Source organism: Vigna angularis, chromosome 4, assembly GCF_016808095.1.
Source record: "Vigna angularis cultivar LongXiaoDou No.4 chromosome 4, ASM1680809v1, whole genome shotgun sequence".
Classification (NCBI taxonomy): domain Eukaryota; kingdom Viridiplantae; phylum Streptophyta; class Magnoliopsida; order Fabales; family Fabaceae; genus Vigna; species Vigna angularis.
Window position 1 is genome coordinate 15,075,448 of NC_068973.1, and position 6,362 is coordinate 15,081,809.

The window sequence follows — 6,362 nt, forward strand, 5'->3', positions numbered from 1 at the left end:
AGACTAATGGAATCCTACTATTCTTTGGCATATAGAGAGCTTCTGATATAATGTGTAAATCTGAATAGTTCCTAAGGGCTTTTGTAGATCAGTTAGAAATGGTCATGCCGACTTGGAATCACACTACACTTTCATGACCAAATATACCATTCTGCCGAAGGATGTACATTTCTTATAGTCTTTCTGAAAGTGTGTGACTGAGTATAATCGTAGTTCTTTGAATAAATTTTTTGGTATATTTATACAACAAACTTAGATGCAGAAGCTACTATTAGTTGCTTGTATTGTGGTTTATGGTGATGGTTTGTTGAGATGTGGATCACTGATGGTAATTTAAACATGCATGCAGTTCCTCAAGTGTTTTTATGCTGCCTGTAATCAGTCTCTATCACCTTTAATCTGGATACTAAATATTTATATTAAAGATCACCAAAAACATATGAGGAACTACTTCAAATTTTTTTTGCTCATATTTATATTAGGTCATAATGTTTTTCTATATAATGATGATGAGGATTATAGAATATAATTGTATATGGTTTTATTAAAATAATGACTGAGGTTTTATTCTTACCCGGTTACCAAATTATAAATCTCAGAAGTTTTGGAGAGTGAAAATAGTATTCTAAAATTTTTGGAAATTTTTTCACTCAGTGGTCAGGTTTTCCTTTGTTTATAGTTTTATGTTGTTTAGTTTATGTAGGCAATTGTTAGTGTTACTTTTGGCATTATTCATGTTAAACTTTTTGTTTCTAATTATTTCTTTTTGAATTAGTGGTGGTGGCCTATACAAGTTGCTTCATACCCTGACTCTGAATGCTTCTAAGTACATTTTACAAGCTCTGATAAGTACTTGATTGGATTCTCTCTTGCATGTTACGTGTACTTGATTTGATTGTGTGTTCATATCACATCAATTACCCAAAACTTTTCTAAAAAGAAGCATGATGAGTACGATATTTTTATAATTTGAGTGTACACACATGTTCATGGTGAATTTGAGTACGTATCTTAAAATTAATTTATTATTTTATTTTATTTATGTAATTTCGTTTCATGCAATCCCTTTTTCACTGTTTTCATCAAACCTTCTCATGAGATGGAATATCGGCTGGTGGGTAAATCTTAAACATGAAACACATGTTGATTTAGTCTTCGGTTCTCTGCTCTACATTCAAACTCTTGCTATAAAAATATATCTTATGCAGTGCATACCAGATTTGGAAGGCATTATTGGTAAGAAGTGTGCGGTGCTGCAGCGTGGGGAAAGATAGTGGAAAGTAAAGTTATTTAATAAAAGTTATTTTGGTCGTCATAGTTTTCGTGCTGGCGTTTTTGACAGAAAATGAATTGAAAGCAGGAGATGTTTGTGTATTTGAACTTATTAGCAAGAAGGATGGTATTTTTAAAGCTCATATTTTCTAAAAGGATCACTAATTTGTCTGCATGAAAGCTGTGGTCTTGCTGAGGAATTTGAAAGAAAATGTTGTAAAGAAACAAAGATATTGTAATGGGGTGTTCCCAAGTATTAGACATTTAAACAGTGTTACTGTTATGTAATCAACCAGTTATGTTTATTGAAATATAGTACTGCATTAGGTGATTTATGAGTTACTGTTATGTAATCCAAAGCTTCTACGTAAAATAAGTTGTTTCACTCACTGTAATTTTCTTTTTATTAAAGGGAAAAAGTTACTGCTATTATATATCTACCATTATAAAGGAAAAATGAATAAATAAAACTAAGAGGAATAAGTTAACATTCAGCTGCTTCAAAAGCAGTAATGAAGGAGAATCAAAAAGAACATTCTTAAAAGTAAATATAAATTAATTTTGATTTTTCAAAAATCTATATAAATTAATCACTATATTGTTTTTTATTAAAACTATTTTTGTTTTATTAAATCATAAATGTGGTATAAAATTTTTAAATTATATTTTTTTCTTGAATATTCGTAAAAAAATGCTTAAAGTGAAGAAATAATATTTTATTAATATTATAGAAAAATATTAGAAAACAATAAAAATACTCTAATTCACTCTGTGACTTTAAAATTCAGAAAAATAAGACTTAATTTAAAGAAAAAGGCGAAAATAATAGTATTGACATAATCCAATTTCGCCTTATTAACACAATATTATTATTATTTTTATTTCTCTTTTTATCTTATTTGATTTCATTATTTTAATTCTATTTTATTTTACTTTATTATATTTCATTTTAATTGCTCTGATTTTTTCTTGTAATAAGTGGTTATTACACTAAAAATTTGTGGTTGATTGTCACAGACATTTTGTACAATAATAAATTGATGAACCTGATTTCAAGTGCTATCTTAAAGAATAAAACCTTTATTTTCCATTCACAAAACTTAACAAGAATACCAATGATCACATTTTTGTGGTGTACAAGAATGAAAGTGATCGACTTCAATACCAATGATCACATTTTGTAGTGCTTATGTGGTTATATACTCAATTGCTTATGAACAAGAATAGTTATGGTTTTTTATGTGAGATTTTATCAATTTTTGTGTGCAGTAAGTGGTTATCTACTAAGTCCTAAGTGGTTATTTCATAACGGTGTTTTGTACAACAATAAAAGTTGTTTAATTCAATCCTAATGACCATATTTTTTTGGTGCAGTAAGTGGTTATCTACTAAGTTCTAAGTGGTTATTTCATAACGGTGTTCTGTACACCAATAAAAGTTGTTTAATTCAATCCCAATGACCACATTTTTTTGGTTCAGTGAGTAGTTATCTACTAAGTCCTAAGTGGTTATTTCAGAGCGGTTTTCTTGTACAACAATTAATGTTGTTTAATTCAATCCCAATGACCAAATGTTTTCGGTGCAGTAAGTGGTTATCTACTAAGTCCTAAGTGGTTATTTCGAAACGGTGTTTTGTACAACAATAAAAGTGGTCTAATTCAATCCCAATGACCACATTTCTTTGGTGCAGTAAGTGGTTATCTACTAGGTCATATGTGGTTATTTCAGAAAGGTGATTTGTACAACAATAAAAGTGATTCAATTCAATAGTAATCTTATTTTTTCAAGTAATGCATTCATAGTAATCTTATTATTCTTACCGTCAATGAAACCTCTTATATGTTTGACGTTTGTAGTTTCAAATTCATATTTTAAATACAAAAAAGTTGATAAAAATTTGTGTTTGGTTTCATTGAATACGAAACCAAATATACACATTTAATTTAATATTGTTGCAGGAGCAATAATGATCATAATCCCTCCTTAATTTGTAGACAACACCTCAAAAACCCATGAAAAGATTGGGGAAATAGATGCAACAATTTTAATAGAAAGAATGATGGTTTATAGTGTTTCTTTAATTTACAGATCAAATTCTCCCAATCTATTCTAAAAGAAGTACTTTCAAGTATAAAGTGTTTTAAAACATTGAATCAGAACGAAATTGTTCTAAGGACATAAAATTTTGGTTAATTGGGTTTAAAACAGAGGATGTATAACATTGAGTAGCCATTTGCCAGCCAAGAAGCCAAGACAATACAACAAAATTGATCGTGAAGTACACCAGCTATGATCACAACACAATTCAGATAATGCAAAAACTAAATTACAGATTCCAATTTCATAGACTGCTAGAATTTCAAGAAGGATCAAGAAAAACACTAGATCAGATCGTCCCATCTTTCCTAAACCTTGAAGTATCATATTGTATGTAGCTATATCAGTATGATAAAATTTTTCTCCCATTTCAGCCACAACAGCCCAAGCCTCAGTGAAATAACCCTTTTTGACAAAAGAACTCATGATAGAATTATAACAATAACTCACTGGACTTACACCTGCATCACTGAAAATCTCAAACAATTTGTAAGCCAAGCTCAACTTTCCCTTAGCGCAGGTAGTGTTACATCAAGGACTCTTCCAAACACTTGGTCTTAAATGACCTTTTACAAGAAAATAAAAGAAAATTAAATTTAAAACAGATTACAAATTTAGAATTTCAAGAGGATCCAACTACACTACTCTGTTGTATGACACATAGGCGTGTCAATGTATTACTACTCTTTAATGACACGTAGGCGTGTCAATGTATTACTACTCTTTAATTCTTCTTCTACATTGTCATGTTCTTCATGAAATTTGATATCATCAAAACATGTATTTATATGCTCCATGTCCATGCTTCTCCTACAATAATTCAATAGAAGAATAATTACTACTTACTTGCCTAATTAATAACATGCTTAACTTAATAAAATTTATAGATGTCCATAACCACAATAATAAATAACCACATATGAATGAACAAATAACCACTTACTGAACCTGTAAAAGTTATTCATGAAATTCAATATTATCCAAATATGTATTTATATGGTCATTGTTCGTACTTCTCCTAAAACAATTCAATAGAAGAATAATTACTACTTATTGGGCTAATTAATATCATGCTTGATAATCAACTTAATCATTTTTTTAGATGCTCATAACCAGTATAAGAACTAACCACATACGAATGACCAAATAACCACTTACTGCACCTGTAAAAGTTATTCATGAAATTCAATATTATCCAAATATGTATTTATATGGTCACTGTCTGTACTTCTCCTAAAACAATTCAATAGAAGAATAATTACTACTTATTGGGCTAATTAATATCATGCTTGATAATGAACTTAATCATTTTTTTAGATGCTCATAACCAGTATAAGAACTAACTACATACAAATGACCAAATAACCACTTACTGCACCGTTAATTTTGAATTTTTATTTTAAATGACCATTCTGGAAACAATTACTTCACAGTTAACATTACAAACCATTATGCTATCTCATGAAATTAAAAAGGGTATAAAGTTAAATAATTCAATCGGAAGAAGAAGTCAAATTCAAGTAAGATGACAAATATAAATCCAAACATTAAATAACTTCAACAACCTCCTGGGCAACACAAAAATATATTCTTTTGCAAATAAAACTTGTAATCACTCACCTATTTAATAGAACTTCAATGGTTGTGGACAGATATGGAGTATGCATTTTAAGTTTTACAGGACAATGATCATAGTTTTATCAAGCTAAAACATGTAACATTAAAATTTGTCGGTCATCCATCCAACATACCCAACCAGCAACATTTCAAATACATTTTAATTCAATTCTTAAATGCATACCCAATTAACTATAACTGCAAAACAACCTTCCATAATCCAATAAAATATTGATTCACTCAAACCGAAAATCAAAACAGGTTCATACATATATATACATGCTCTGCACCCACACCATACAATTATATATTAAAGAAGATTTATCAAATTAATACAATAAAATATGTCTACAGCATTTTAATTCAAACAACAGAGAATTCCTGCAACAATTTTAACCCAAACAGCAAATAATTTTTCTGCAGTAACAGCATCAAAACAACAAAGAATTTTTTGTAGCATTCTAATCAAAACAACAAACAATTTTCTGCACCAATTTAATGTTAAAACAGTAAAGTTTCTGGTGCAGTAACAACAATCAAAACAGCCCAATACAACAAGATTTTCTACTGCAGTAACAGCAAAAATAACAAGCAGTTTATACAACCTTTTTCATCCAAACAGCAACTATAAACAAAAAAAACAACATCATCACTGGTAGTGCTCAAAAGGGTAAAACTACCACACAAAAAATTTGAAAAAAACCTACCTCAAAGTCATACACCACTGAAGCGACACAAGTCGAAATGTAAACCAGAGACCACAACCCTCAACTCCACAACCACTGAAAATAATCTTGCAGAAATGAGTTTACATCACAATGTACTTCAAAAAGGAAAAGCGAAATCAAAATAGAAAAACCCTCACTTAGGAGAGATCAAAAAACAAAACCCCTACCTCAAACTCACAAACGAGAGACGAGATTGGGAGCGGCACCAACGATGGAAGCACTGATTGAAGCACCGAAGAAGCAGAAATCATAATAGAGGCACTACTGATGGAGAAGAATGACTTTAGTCAAAGATATAAAGATATAGAAAATGATATTATAAAATTAATAATAGATTAAAAATAGTGAGTATAAATAGTTTTATTATAAATGAGTTTCATTATTATTAAACATAATATTTTTTTTTTAAAAATGTTTCTGACTTCTTTTTAAGAATTTTTATTCTTTATTCATCTATTTGAAGTTTTCATATCACATAATCCTTTCGACGAGCTTTTTAATTTAGATCAATTAATTTATTTATTTGTGTAATTGAATATCAACTCATTTCTTGGTCTATTTATGTTTGTTGTTACATTTGAGTCTTCTTTCATTTGCATGCATCTTTTAAATTTTTTATAGGCTTAATTACCTACTTAGTCCCCATGT

At 29.3% G+C, this 6,362-nt stretch overlaps 1 long non-coding RNA gene across 1 annotated transcript; it reads right to left on the bottom strand.

The window, feature by feature from the left end:
- Positions 1-3,775: 3,775 nt before the first annotated feature.
- On the bottom strand, positions 3,776-6,010 carry LOC128196305 (uncharacterized). The gene is made up of 3 exons (XR_008248449.1): positions 5,882-6,010; positions 5,694-5,768; positions 3,776-4,179 (listed from the first exon to the last, which is right to left on the bottom strand). It is a non-coding gene; the product is annotated as an uncharacterized LOC128196305 (long non-coding RNA).
- Between the last annotated feature and the right edge of the window lie 352 nt (positions 6,011-6,362).